General features: G+C 46.6%; 1 protein-coding gene and 1 long non-coding RNA gene across 2 annotated transcripts in view; both read left to right on the forward strand.

Moving 5' to 3' along the window:
- Positions 1–13,939, forward strand: part of DDR1 (discoidin domain receptor tyrosine kinase 1) — a 273,948-nt gene that overhangs the window by 162,501 nt on the left and 97,508 nt on the right. The gene's annotated exons all lie outside the window — the stretch shown is intronic.
- On the forward strand, positions 1,991–13,485 carry LOC132591619 (uncharacterized). The gene is made up of 3 exons (XR_009557058.1): positions 1,991–2,171; positions 2,901–2,984; positions 12,490–13,485. It is a non-coding gene; the product is annotated as an uncharacterized LOC132591619 (long non-coding RNA).

Raw genomic sequence — 13,939 nt, forward strand, 5'->3', positions numbered from 1 at the left:
TGTGTCCTGGGGTTACACGGGGGGAGGCTTTGCAGGGTAACCTGAGGCGCCAAGAAGTTGCCAGAGTGAAAAAGGCAAACTTTTACAGTGGGGAATCCAACTGAGGGAGACCCTTTACTGTAGGCAAGAGGTTATTCCATCGGACAGCCTAGAGTTTCCTAAGGTACCAGGCCACGTAAGCTGGAAGGCTCTCCTTACTAAGAAACCCACTAGTAAAAGGGGTTTATTTTTGAGGCGGCAGGAGAAGAGGGTGGGAGTTTTCCCCTCCGGTTTCCTGTGCCGCAGTGATAGTAAGAGAGAGTGGGACACTGGTCGTCACACCCCACAACTGACCCATTTTAAGCTGGGTATTGTGGATCACAGAAGCCAATCCCAGCTTCTGTTTGGATCCTGGAATATCCCATTAAAACTAGCACCTTGGCATTAGTCAGCAAGGGTGTGTCTGACCTTGCTGATTAGCACCAGACCACCTTCTGGGATTGCTTTAGCGATTGTCAAAGGGTTGTGCCAAAGTGCCTCTGGGAGGCCATGCTGGCTGGCGGCGGTGGCGGTGGCGGCGGGGGGGGGGGGGGAAGGCCATGGCCCTGAAGCAGGAGGTTGCAGCCACAGAGGAGGAGGAGGACAGCAAAGGTGTGAAGGAGGAGCAAGCGAGCAAGTGGGCAGAAAAGGGAGGGGTGGGTGTGAGCAATGGGGTGGTGAGATGGTGTGGGAGATCCCAATTTGCCCTCTCGAAATGTTTTTGGGGGTATGGATAGAGTCCTGCTGGTTTCACATGATTCAAAATCACATTATAAAGGATTGCTATTATGACTGGAATGTAATTGAAACTAAAAAGATTTTGGAATGCAGAAATAAAGCTAAAGGGCCACTTTATCTAAATTATACAATTTGGCATTTGAACGATTAGTAGTATTAATAATTGTATTATAAATTGGTATTGTTATAATGAGACTATTATTGGATTGTAATTGAAAACTAATAAAATTTATTATAAAAAACATCCATCCTGTTCTGCTTCTTGAGGGCTTTGTCAATATCAGAAACTGCAGACACTGGCTGCTGGATTGATCCCAAGAGAAAGTAAAAAGAATAATTATCTGTATCTGAATAAGTATCTGAAGAATAAGTATGTGAAGAAGTGTGCATGCACACGAAAGCTCATACCTATGACAAACTTTGTTGGTCTCTAAAGTGCTACTGAAAGGATTTTTTTATTTTTTGTTTATACAATATATTGTTTATACAATCATAGAAAGTGGAGAGAGAGAAGTTTCTCTCTCTCTCTCATAACACTAGAACTCGTGAGCATCCATGGAACATCCATGGAAAATTCAGGAGGAAACAAAGTTGATCTCTGCTCCAGAGAAGCGGACACTGCTCCAGAGAAGCGGACACGGAGCAATGGATTCAAACTACAAGAAAGAAGATTCCACCTAAACATTAGGAAGAACTTCCTGACAGTAAGAGCTGTTCGGCAGTGGAATTTGCTGCCAGGAAGTGTGGTGGAGTCTCCTTCTTTGGAGGTCTTTAAGCAGAGGCTTGACAGGCATATGTCAAGAATGCTTTGAGGGTGTTTCCTGCTCGGCAGGGGGTTGGACTGGATGGCCCTTGAGGTATGTTGTATGTTTGTTTTATTGTCTTATTGCTGTATCTTCCTGTATTTTTGCATTGTGAAAATAATATGGACTGTATAGATTTGTGTCCATGCCGGCTATTGACCTGATTATAGTGTATGATTTATAGTATGTATGACATGATTATTGACTTATATTTATTTGATTTATTTTAGTTATAAAACTGAAGAAGCATTAACCGAAACAGATGATTACCCTGGATCACATTCATGGTTAACTACAATTAAAACAGTTACTTTTTGCCCAAGAACTGGTCGATGTGATGCCTCCTTTTCTCAGCATTTTGACTTTAATTTGCAACACAGGGGTTGTTTTATCCAGCATTGACTTCAAACCAACTACTGCAGTACCAATGGCAGAAATTCCGTTTTAGTTGCCAATGAGCTAGTATGGTATAAGGAAGTTCCATCCCAGAAAAAATATTTGGCTTGCTGCAAGTAAAGAGACTTTTTATAAAATACTGTAACAGACTTTGTGTCAAGCCAGCAATTGCAACAGCGCAAAGAAGAAGAGAAGCTGTGAAATTCTCTCGAACGGGTAATTCTAATATCTATTTATATACTATGGAAGTGAAATCAGACAATGGAAGTGAAATCAACCTAACCTAACCTAAACGATGGCAATGTTAGGCACCTTTAGGTTAGGTTAGGTTGATTTCAAAGCCAGAGGGGAAGGCAGAAAGACCAATGAAAGGAGAGGTGAGGAGGGGACTACCACCCCTTTTAGTTCTGACTTCCCCTGTTGGTTTCAATCTGTACCGGGTGTAACTGCAGTTCCAGACAATCGGTTCTAGTTGCAGCTGCTGACAACAGGAGATAAGCCTACCAGTTGCTTAGAAAGTTGAGGTAACTATAATCTGCTATAGTATTTTTCCTTTTGTATGTTTTAAATTAGGGTTGTGTTTTTTTCTCCATTTTTAAAAAAATCTTTTTGTAAATCGCTCTGAAGTTTTTTTTTTTTTACAATTATATACCTAATTCACAGGTTGGGGGAGGCAGAAACAGGGACTCTCCTGAGAATGAGTAGGGTAGGTTTGTTACTTTTTTAATTTAAAAAAGAATTCTTACTGCATTCTGCTACTTAACCATTTTTATGAAGCAGATTTTGGGCACCTTAAGGCTTGCCATCTTTTGTGAGACCTTGCATCGGCTGCCTCCAAAATATCAAGATCTTTCATTACTTTTTAAATCTCATTGTCTTTTGCATTCCTCCCTCAAAAGGCTCCATAAAATTATAGAAACCAATGCTCTTTTCAACTTTCCACAGGTATTTTCCAATCGCTTTGAAATTTTGTTCTGTTCTGCTTCTTGTGGGCTTGGTCAGCATCAGCTATTTACTCGCAAGGCACAGGTAAGCTGTGTCCTTTTAAAAAAACTGCATCTGTGGGATCTTTGTGGGGCCTGCCTGGCATGCTGCATCCTTTTATTTAAAACTAGCTGACCCGGCCATGCGTTCCTGTGGTTCTTTCCTGTGATCCCCCCCTGTCCCGATCCATGACGTATCCTGCCCCTCCTCCCTCCACCCCGGCTCATCCCCGTGTTTCGGTATCTTCCTACATTGGCCCCCACCCTTGGAGAAGGAAATGTCAGTTTCTGGGTTCCATTTCCCAGTATTTACTTTTGTCTGAGCCCTCTGTTGTCCCCTCCCCCCTGTATCTCCATACATTGGCCCCTGTGCACGCATCGTGAACATTTCTATATATTTAGATTAAGGATGGGGGGTGATGATGTGCCCTGGGATGCAGAGAACTACTTAAAAAATCATGAAGGGGGGGGGGTCAAATAGTGAAGCCCCATAGCCGCGTAGCAACAGACAGGCCCAGACAGAAGGAGGGGGGTCATATGGGCCACTTGGCGCGGGCCTCCAAATCTAAAGGGGGCCTCGGTCTGCATATTCACAACCAGTAAAATGAAAAAAGTAACAAAAGGGTTAAAAACAGGGCCACATTATCTTATCTACCTGGCCCGGGCCTCTGTGTGGCCCTGCAAGGGCCTGGCAACAGAAGGCGCATTCTGAAGCACCCGAGTTGTTCAGTTCCATAAAAAAACCCAGGAAGTGGCAAGGGGAAGGTAGGGGATTGTAAATGGGGTGGGGGGTGGCCACTGCAAATATCTGAGGACTTAAACTGGGGAGAGGAAGTGCATGGTTGTTGTTTTTTTTCAAAAAAAAGACACAAAGGCTTACAATCAGTTGTTTCTCCTAAAATAAGACATACCCATAAAATAAGCCATAGCAGGATTTCTAAGCATTTGCACAATATAAGCCATACCCCGAAAATAAGACATAGCGATAGGCGCAGTTCTGGAGGGCCCCAAGGAAGAGGCAAGGCTGGACGCGTAATAAAAAATAAGACATCCTCTGAAAAGAAGCCAATGTGGTTTTTTTTAAAGGAAAAATAAATATAAGACAGTGTCTTATTTTCGGATAAACATGGTAAAGCCTAGGTTAAAAGGGGCACGACTGCCCTTACTTAAAATGGCCGCCAGAGCCTCGCATGTGACACAACGCCCACTAAATTATAAAGCAAAAACCCCTCGCTGTGCCCCCAAGTGTGTGTTAGGAGAAATGATGAATGACTGCCTTATGCTGCCAGGCGTTTATTAATGCAGCCGCCGGGAGATGCTTTGGGCTTGGGGTGGAATGGCTGTTTTGGTGGCTGTTGGACAGTTGCTCCCCCCACCCTACATCAGCCCATGACGTATTTGGGCTTCTCCTCCCCCCACCCCCCACCCAGGGCTCCATTCGGCATAGTATTTAAAGGGCTGTAGAGCTGAGGCCTAGTCTGTAAAATGGAGCCAAGGCCTCCTGTTTTACAGGATCTCGTGGCGGAGGCGAGGTTTGTGGGTGTGGCTTGTTGTTGTGGCTAATCCCTGTGACTGCCCCCACGTGTCTGGATCCATTATCTATTCTTTTTGTCCCCCCCACCCCCTCCATGACTGGTGTAGCTCATGACGTTTTGAAGGATGGTATTTATTTTTGTCTTGTGGTAATTTGGTGGGGGATTTTTTTTGGGGGGGGTTAGTGGTGCTAAATTGTAAAGTAAAAACCCCTTGCCATGCCCCCAAGTGCATTGCTGTGGGTTATCTACCCCCCCGGGTAATTTCAAACCTATTACAATTCCCACTACCCCCCTCTATCCCCTGGTTAGCAATTCTCTAGTTGACAATCCCTCGTAGAGTCCAAATTCAAACCATATAATCCATCCCAATCAAAATGCCACTTCTCTTCCAACCCACACCATCCCTGAACCACTTCAGCCCACCCTCCTCTCCCCATCCCTTCTTCTGTTGTTGCAGTTTCTTAGCTCCCTCCCACCTCCATCTTTCCCTTTTCTTGTCCTCCCATGTAACTGAACTGTTGCCTGGGATTCGCCTCCCTCCTCTCACTAGGGGGGCTCGATCCCAGGGCAAGTCTTTGTCCTTTACCATTGCTTGGTTAGTTTTACCAGGAGCCCGATCCCTCTCTCTCACTGAGGGGTCAGCATCCTGGATTTCTTCTTCTTTTTGAGCCTCCTGTTTGTAATCCAGACATTGTGCAGCTTCTCTCACAAGCTGCACTATTTTAACTTGTTGTTGCTCTTCTTCTCCATCCTCTATTGCAGCGTTTCTCAACCGCTGTTCCGCGGCACACCAGTGTGCCGCGAGACGCTGGCTGGTGTGCCGCGACGAGAAGGGCGATTTGCATTGTCAAGTCGCTGACCCGCCGAAAAGGAAGCCGGCCGGGTCACGACGCGAGGCGAGTGCCCGCGTGCCCGCGTCATGACCCGGCCGGCTTCCTTTCCGGCGGGTTAGTAATGTTTATTGGCGGCCGCCAGGCACGTGACAATGCAAATCGCCCTTCTCGTCTCCGCACGTCGCGGCAAATTACAGGCTGAGGTCGCGCCAGCTTCCCTTGGGATTTTCTTCCTCCCGTGTAAATGTGTCCTAAGATGTGCTGAATCCCAATTATTTGAGAAGAAACGTCCCAATGGCCTCCGCGGAACCGGCTTGCACACGCAATTCCGATTTAAACTGCAATCCGGTTGCAGCCACTAGCCAGGTAGCAAGCCCCACTAAAACTCAGCGGCGCTTCCTTCCGAGTAGAAATGCCTAGCTTTGCGTCGCCAGGTTGAATACCAATGCTTGCTTGCTTGGGCGGCGGGGACTGAGGCCCACCGAACTGAGTGCGAGGTTTACTTGCGAGTAAATGTTGGACTAGGGATGGATTGTAACGTTTGTGGGTTTCAAGCAGCTTGGGAACTTCAGCTGGGTGGTGGATGGGGCCCATTTGGGCAAAAAGCAGGGGCTATAGACAAACTAAACCAGGCACGTCCAACAAGTAGATCGTGATCTACCGGTAGATCACTGGACGTCTGTGGTAGATCACTGGTATATCACTGGCTTCACCCAAAGAAGCTCAACAACTTTGGCTCCCCTAAAAATGCTCAACATTTTAGCCCTTCACCCCCCAAAACAGGGCTTTCTTCCCGCCTCAGAAAAGCTCAACAACTCTGACCTGAACCCCTAAAAAATGGGCCTTCCTCCTTCCTTAAAAATCTCAACAACTTTGAGCTGAACCCCTAAAAAACAGGGCTTTTCTCCTCCCTAAACAACTTTGACCTGAACACCCCAAAAGGAGGTAGATCACTGCCAGTTTTTAACTCTGTGAGTAGATCACAGTCTCTTCGGAGTTGGCCACACCTGAAAACTAAATATAGGGCGGCACAGAGTTGGTGTGCCGCGTGATTTTTTTCATAGAACATAGTGTGCCGTGGCCCAAAAAAGGTTGAGAAACACTGCTCTATTGAGTCTTTAGTGTCTTTAATTTCCAAAGTGGCTCCTGATTGTCCTTGGGAGTAACTTGTAATTTTCCAATGAGAGTCACAGTGTTACTTCTGTATATCTGCAGTTTTTCCAACACTTCTTGGGTTTGTTCCCAGATACATTGTAGCCAGTTTCCCCCCCATCTTGTGACTAATTGTTTTGACTGGCCAGTTCTTTTATCTCCTCATATTTCAATATGGAGTTTGGGCTGCTGTGCAGGTCAGTGCTTTGTTCTTTTTGCCCACCATTCCAATTTTAAAAGTTCCAATTCCAGACTTTCTTTCCAATTTAAGAAAGAGTTGCAAAATTATAAAGAGCCAAGTTCAAAAGATCATTTAGAAAGTTTTTCCAAGTTCAATAGATCGTTTAGTAAGAAATTTCCTCAGCTTGTGGCATCCCAATGGCAAAAAGTCAATTTCCAGATTCCTGCCCCCAGGGTCTCAGAGGGCTCGTTAGTAAAATCTGCATACTTTTGCGGATATTCAATGAAATATAAATTCTCCTTCCCTTGGCTCTGCTGCCTCAGGGAAGGGGTTCAGCTTACAAGGAACTTATGTACAACAAATTTAAATTTTTCAAGTACTGTAATATTGTGGGGCTTTTAGCTATGGTTAAAACGTTAATACATTGCAGGCCTTCATTGCTCATTAATCAGATCTGAAGGTTACTCGAATGATGTAGCTTGATATCAGTAATCGTAAAGTAAAATATGCTGCTTTTTGTAAGAAAGAACTGAAATCAAATATTTTGCTACAAGTAGTGTTCTGGTCGAATCATCATCTTGCAGCAGGTATGTTAATTGGGACTCTGGCGGCTTGTCCATGATTTCCAGAATTAGAAGATACAGGATTCTAGCCTGATTAGGCATGTGCAGGGGGCAACAGAACAGTATGTGGTAGAGGGATTCTATTGTTCTGTTGTCACACGTGCATAGAACTGAAATTTGACCTTTGGAAAACCTGTGCCCCAGGACATTGGATGGGACGACATTAAATCTTGTTTTTAATGAAGGCGAATCTGTGGGCTGTGACAGAAAGAAAAGACAGATAAGATGGGATCTCAGGTGTGGGCTGTATGCCTTGATTCAACCACCCGTTATAATATTTTGATGGAAATAAAAGTTATCAAGTTTTTGAATGATAGTTCTTTTGGCTGAGGGAAGATCTAATTTCAATAGGTCCGATGGGAACAATCCGTACGACATGATTTTGGTATGATTTTTTTTTTGCCCAGGGACTAACAAAATCGTCTCTCCAAAGACATTGAATGAGATGGTGATTGGGCAATCTATGCCACAAGGACAGCCAATAGCAGAAAATACGCTTCCATAAGGAGTTTTCTAATGAGGGAATTTTAAGTTCAAGGCGAATAGCTGCACTGCTCACGCACTGGGGCAATTTCAAGAGGCGTCTCAGAAATTGATTCTGAATTGTTTCTAAAGGCGCCAAATTTACTGAAGCTCCCCATAACGGGGCAGCATAAGCCATTGTCACAACTACTTTAGCATTAAATACCTTTAAGGCAGATGGAACATGTAAGGCCCCTTCCGAAAAGAAGAAACACAGTAATGCGTTTGAAAGGGCTTTGGCCTTGTTTTGGAGGTAAGCAATATGTGCTTTCCAGCCCATGTTGCACCGTATTGAAAATGCACTCCCAGGTATTGAATTTTTTGAATTTGTTCAATAGGTTTCCCATCCAACATCCATTTGTACAATTTCCGACTTCTGGAGAAAATAAGCACTTTCTATTTAGAATGATTTATGATAAGAAAATTGGATTTACAATACAAAGCAAAAATCTTAAGTGCCCTCCTTAAGCCGATTCTAGAGAAAGAGAGGATCTCAGCGTTGTCAGCATACAACAATAAAGGGCAGCGGTAATCTGCAAGGCAAGGAGTATGGATAGCTAATTGGGACTCAGCTAGAGGTGTTCTCATGTCACTTACAGGGCCGGCGCATCCATATAAGCGGACTAGGCCACTGCCTAGAGCGCCAAAATGGAGGGGCGCTGCGCTGGCCAGCCTGCCCGCTGCCATCCGCCTCCACCCGCCGCTGCCTGCAGAGACGTCTCTAGCCTCGGGCTGGGGGGCGCCAGGGCGCCTGGCGAACAGGGGCACTGTGGGGAGGAGGACGCGGGAGGCGATCCTCCTCTGAGGCCGCTCCGCTGCTGCTGTGCGCGCCTACTGGAGGCTGGCCTTGGCGACGGTTGCTGTCTCCGTGCTGCTGCCGGCGCCGCTTCTTTCCTGCTCTCGGCCGCTTCCTCCTGCTTGGCCCAGAGGCGCCCGCAGCTTCTGGCCCAGCTTCTTGGCCCAGAAGCGGCCGAGAGCAGGAAGGAAGCGGCACTGCCAGCGGCACGGAGACAGCATCCGCTGCCCAGGCCAGCAGCATGGGCTCTGCACCGCTGTAGAGGAGGAGGGACGCGGGAGGCGATCCTCCTCTGAGGCCGGTGCTGCTGTGCGCGCCTTCTGGAGGCTGGCCTGGGTGGCGGACGCTGTCTCTGAGTCGTGCTTACCCTCGCAGGGAGGAGAAAAGCCCTGAAGAAGTTTATTTAGCCCGGGTCCACCCCCCAAATTCTCCCCCTCCTCTTCCCGTGCCTCTTTCTCACCCTGTCACACAACGGCTAGCCGTCACCTTGGTCGGTCACCAGCAGCACCCTCCTCCTCTTCCATTCAAGCGCCTCTTCCTTTGTTGCATCCAGTCCCCTCGGGAGAGCTTCCATATTCAGGTCACCAGCTCTACTTGTCACTCACCCTCCACCAGAAGCCGCCCACATCGGCCGGAGTCCCTCTGCTTTCTACCTACTTTGCCCAGAAGTTCGTAGGCTAGCCTGCTTTCCCTCAACTTTCCCTTACTGATTGGACTTTCATCTCAACCAGTCTCTAAAGCTTGGAGTAACGTTCGTACAGCTAAAGAAGAATCCCCCCCCCAAATCCCCCATCTCCTTGCTGGCATTCAGGAATGGAAGGGGTGGGGTGGCCTTAGCAGCCTCACTGAAGGGGAGATGCAACGAAGAGGGAGCACGAAGGGCAGAGCCAAGGCCACCAGTTTGGGAACAGGTCTAGAATCAGAGCCTTGCAAAGGATCCCGAGAGCCACCTAGTCCGACCCCCTGTAATGCAGGAATCTCAACTAAAAAGAGAAAAGGTAAAAAGATAAAGGGCCCCTGGATGGTTAACTACAGTCAAAGGCGACTATGGGGTTGTGTGGTGCTCATCTCACTTTCAGGCCAAGGGAGCCTGCGTTTCTCCACAGACAGCTTTTCGGATCACGTGGCCAGCACTTCTGGCGCAACGGAACACGGAAACACCATTTACCTTCCCACTGTATCTGAACAAGTGTGCATGCACACAAAAGCTCATACCTATGACAAACTTAGTTGGTCTCTAAGGTGCTACCAGAAGGAACTTTTCAATTTTTTGTTTCGACTACGTCAGACCAACACGGCTACCCACCTGTAACTTCCCACTGCAGTGATATTTGTTTATCTACTTGCACTGGCGTGCTTTTGAACTGCTGGGTTGGCAGGAGCTGGGACATAGAAAGGGGAGCTCACCCCATTGCGCAGATTCGAACTGCCAACCTTCTGATCGGCAAGCCCAAGAGGCTCAGTGCTTTGGACCACAGTGCCACCCGTGTCCCTTAGGAATCTCAACTAAAGCATCCCTGACAGATGGCCATCTAGTCTCTGCTTAAAAACCTCCAAGGCAGGGATTCGCTTGCACTGTCAGACACCTCCATGTTGAGTAAGAATCTCCTTTCTTGTAATTTGAATCCATTGGTTCCAGATACTGGTTTCAAAGGTTTCTTTCCCCAGCCCTACCTGGGGATATTGGGCTTGAACCCCAGGCCCACAGAGCATATGCTAGTCTACACGCTGAGTGAACTATGGCCCTTCCCCTCTGAGGCAGGTTGGGTTGAGGAAGAGTCATCAGCCATAGATCAAAGTGCATATATTTCTGTCTGCTGCAGAGCATAGTACATTTTGCAAAATACTGTACAACAAACAAATCGGTGGCAATTGCATATGTCACATTTTGCGTGTGATTTCAGTTATCAGTTTTTGGAAATTACCAGTAGTAGCTTTTTCTACAGAGCCGGCTTGCCTGGTGGAGATGTGGAACGTTAAAGGCATTTCCGACTGTTTTCTGAAAGTAGAAAGCAGGACACCACTGTCCTTAAAACAGCGAATTGAAATCTTAATTCAGCCACAAGCTTTATGGAAACTAGTATCCCTCATTCTCACTCACCTGCCATATGGAGGTATTGCTACTGGCCTACTCTGCAGGGTTGCAGTATCTTCTTGCAATAGTTCATTGGAACTACTATGGGAAATGGGAGTGGCTTCTTATATGAGGCTCCCTTACTGGGTTTTCTCTATTACTTGTAATATACCGATTGGCTCAAGCCCCAAACTACAAGTTTTCCTCTAGTAAAAAGGCAGGACCCCAGTTTTGCAAATGTTTCCATAGGAATCGCTTCCTATGAAGCAAGTTCTGATCGTTTCTTTACTCTCGGGTAGCATGTATTTGAGATCAGTGGATGCTGTCCACCAGCTTCTTGTGAATTTCCAAAAGGAAATGTCTAAGGATGTAATTGGTAAAAAACAGCAACATTTTCCTGGCCCAGAGTTACCCTCAAAGGGAAAAAAGAATGCAGTCACCTTCTCCAACCTTGTCTTTCCAGATGCATGTCTGCAGCTACTGTCATCCCTTGCTTATGCTTATTTTATTAATTAAAATTTAAGTAATAAATACCATTAGAATCAAGATTAAAGCTTATTTGAAACATTTTAAAGCAATTAAGAACATACTGAAACCTTTAAAAACATGTTGATAGGGAGTTGTTGGGAATCCAAAACATCTGGAGTAAACCAGTTTTGCGAGGCTGAGATTCGGAACTGCCTTGCATTTAGGACCTAGCCGTAAACTTTTTTTTTTGTTGAGTGAGATTTGCTGAGTGAGGTTTTGTTGAGCTCAGAGATTCGCTGCTATTTTCCAGGCCCAATTCAAGGTGTTTGCTTTGATGTTGAAAGCTTCAAATGGATTGGGCTACAAATATAGGCAAGAACATCTTCCAGATCAACCTGCCCATGTTCTAATCAGCAAAGGTAGCCCTCCTGGTGGTCCTTCCACTGTATGAGGTGCATGGTGTGTTGGGCTTATAAATCATTTCAAAAAAATATGTATGGTATCAGATTATTCTAATTTCTGTGAGGATAAGCAAGTCCTAGGTAACAAACTGAACTCTCCAATGCAATAACAAGATACATTTCTTCCTTTAGGAGGTGCTGTTGTCACCAGAAAAGAAAAAGGTTTCAGTTTTTCTTGGAAAAAACCAGAAATTTCCGGAAATTTTACATGTCTAGTCCGCGGGGTGCAGAGCCCATGCCGCTGGCCTAGGCAGCGGAGGCAGCCTCACCGCTGCCGCCACTTCCTCCCACTCGGCTCTTAAACTCAGTGGGAAGGAAGGGGTGTTACCCAGAGGTGTCTGCCGCTTGGATTGGCTGCAGGAGCTTCCTGCAGCCAATCCGAAGCTGCGCCAGCATCACTGCCCGCCCAGAGTTGTGGAAGTCAGTCCCCACACGGTGAGGCATCTGCTGTTTCTGTGGGGACTGATTGAGAGGGCAGCAGGCTCTGGGGGCCAGATTTACGAGCCTGGTGGGCCATATCCTGACCCTGGGGCCTTAGTTTGCCGACCCATGGTGGAAAGTGTCCAGAGGAGAGCGACCTTTCCTAATAAGGCATGGAAACCTGGGAAAGAGGAGACTGAGGGGAGATATGATAGCCATCTTCAACTATCTCAAGGGCTTCTCCCTTTCACTTTTTCTCAATGCCTTTGTTTCATCAAGTAGATGTGGAAACATTGCTGTAATCGTTTAGACTAAAAAGAAGCAATATTTCATATAGGAATTTTCCAGCTCTGTAAATTAGTATACGTAAGACTACCTTTAGGGCTTTTTGGGGGGGATTATACTAGTATGGAAGCAAGACTGCACCCTTTAAAGACTTCAAGGAGAGATAATTTATTTGTCTGCTCTGTAATTTTGTCTCCACAGAGGAATCTTGGGACATTGATGCTGTGGCGAAAACTGATGTTGTGGTGGAAATATTTGTGGCAAAAGCACAGACTCTGAAGAAGCTTTCGTTTCACCTGGATTAAAATAAGGTTACCAGACGTCCCTGTTTCCCGGGGATAGTCCCTGGATTTACAAATCGGTCCCCTGACAAAATCCATCTATTTAGTAGGAAGTTGAAAAGTGTCCCCGGATTCATTGAAAAAAAATCTGGTAACCTTATATTAAAAGCAGTCACGAAGACAAAACAGGGAAGTGGAATACGTATTAAGTACAGCTTGGCTGGACAAAGTATCTGATTAAAGCACACGATTAAGTGGTACGTATTTTAAAAGGGTGTTTTCTCACCACATCACCTAGCCAAACTGTGTTTGAATCTGCAATCCAGTGATCTGCTTTGAACATATCTCAAGAAACTGGAAAACTCAGTGTAACTAGAGCTGAGTAGTATTTACTGTGAAATCTGCGGATCCTCCTGGGAGAAAGGAAAGATGGGTTCCTCTGAAACTGAAATGACAGAGCAAAGGCTTCACATGAATCCAGCTGTAGCAGAGAATGGGGAAAGTTGTGGAAATGTAAGTAGGCCTACTACCGGTAGAAGCAAGAGGAGTCCAAAACAGGGCCGTTGCCTAGATGGTAAGTGAGTTCTGATGTGAAAGGCATGAGTTTGTCTCCACCTGCTGTCAGAAAAGTTATGGATTTGCTGCTGGGATGAGAACTGGCCAACTAATCAAATCCATGAAGAATATACTTTATTCAGGCAGTTAAAAGTAGTTGAAAAAGGATAGGTACATAGACACTCATGTGAAAATTGATTTGAGAAGATTGAGCACAGGGCTGTCTTAAGCATACCTGGCGCCGTGGTGCGATGGATCCCTCCGGTGCCCCCCCGCCCCGTTTCCCAGTGCGGCTGCCGCCTGCAGGGCCAGCACCCTGCGCCACCCAGCCTGGCCGTAGGGGCGGCCCTGGGCCAGGGGGCACTGCCCGCACCCTGTTGCGATGCCTCTGTGCGTGGCAGAGGCGCCCCTAGGCCCGCGTGCCTCCGTAGAGCGGCCTGAAGCTGCTGAACAGCTGAGAGGCGTGCCTGGGGCTGCATCCGGCACGCCTCTCAGCGGGCACAGCGGTGCCCCTGGTGGCCTGGCGCCCTGGTGCCCCACGCCACTGGACCCGGGCCTAGAGACGGCCCTGATTAAGCAGTTGGAGGGGAGAGATACCTTTACACCATGGAAAGCGATACCTCTTTCAAACCATGCTGAGCTCCTCTAAACTATTGCTTGTACCCAGCTTTGAATAGTGAGGAAGGCTTCTCAGGTTCTTCTTACTTTCCATCTCAGATGGAACAATCCTTACTTGTACATGTGTACCTATATTGGCAAACAGTTAATGATTCACACAATGGGTTGTGCTGCCCTCTGCTTCCACCTCCTGCATT

This window comes from Zootoca vivipara, chromosome 2 (genome assembly GCF_963506605.1).
Source record: "Zootoca vivipara chromosome 2, rZooViv1.1, whole genome shotgun sequence".
NCBI lineage: Eukaryota > Metazoa > Chordata > Lepidosauria > Squamata > Lacertidae > Zootoca > Zootoca vivipara.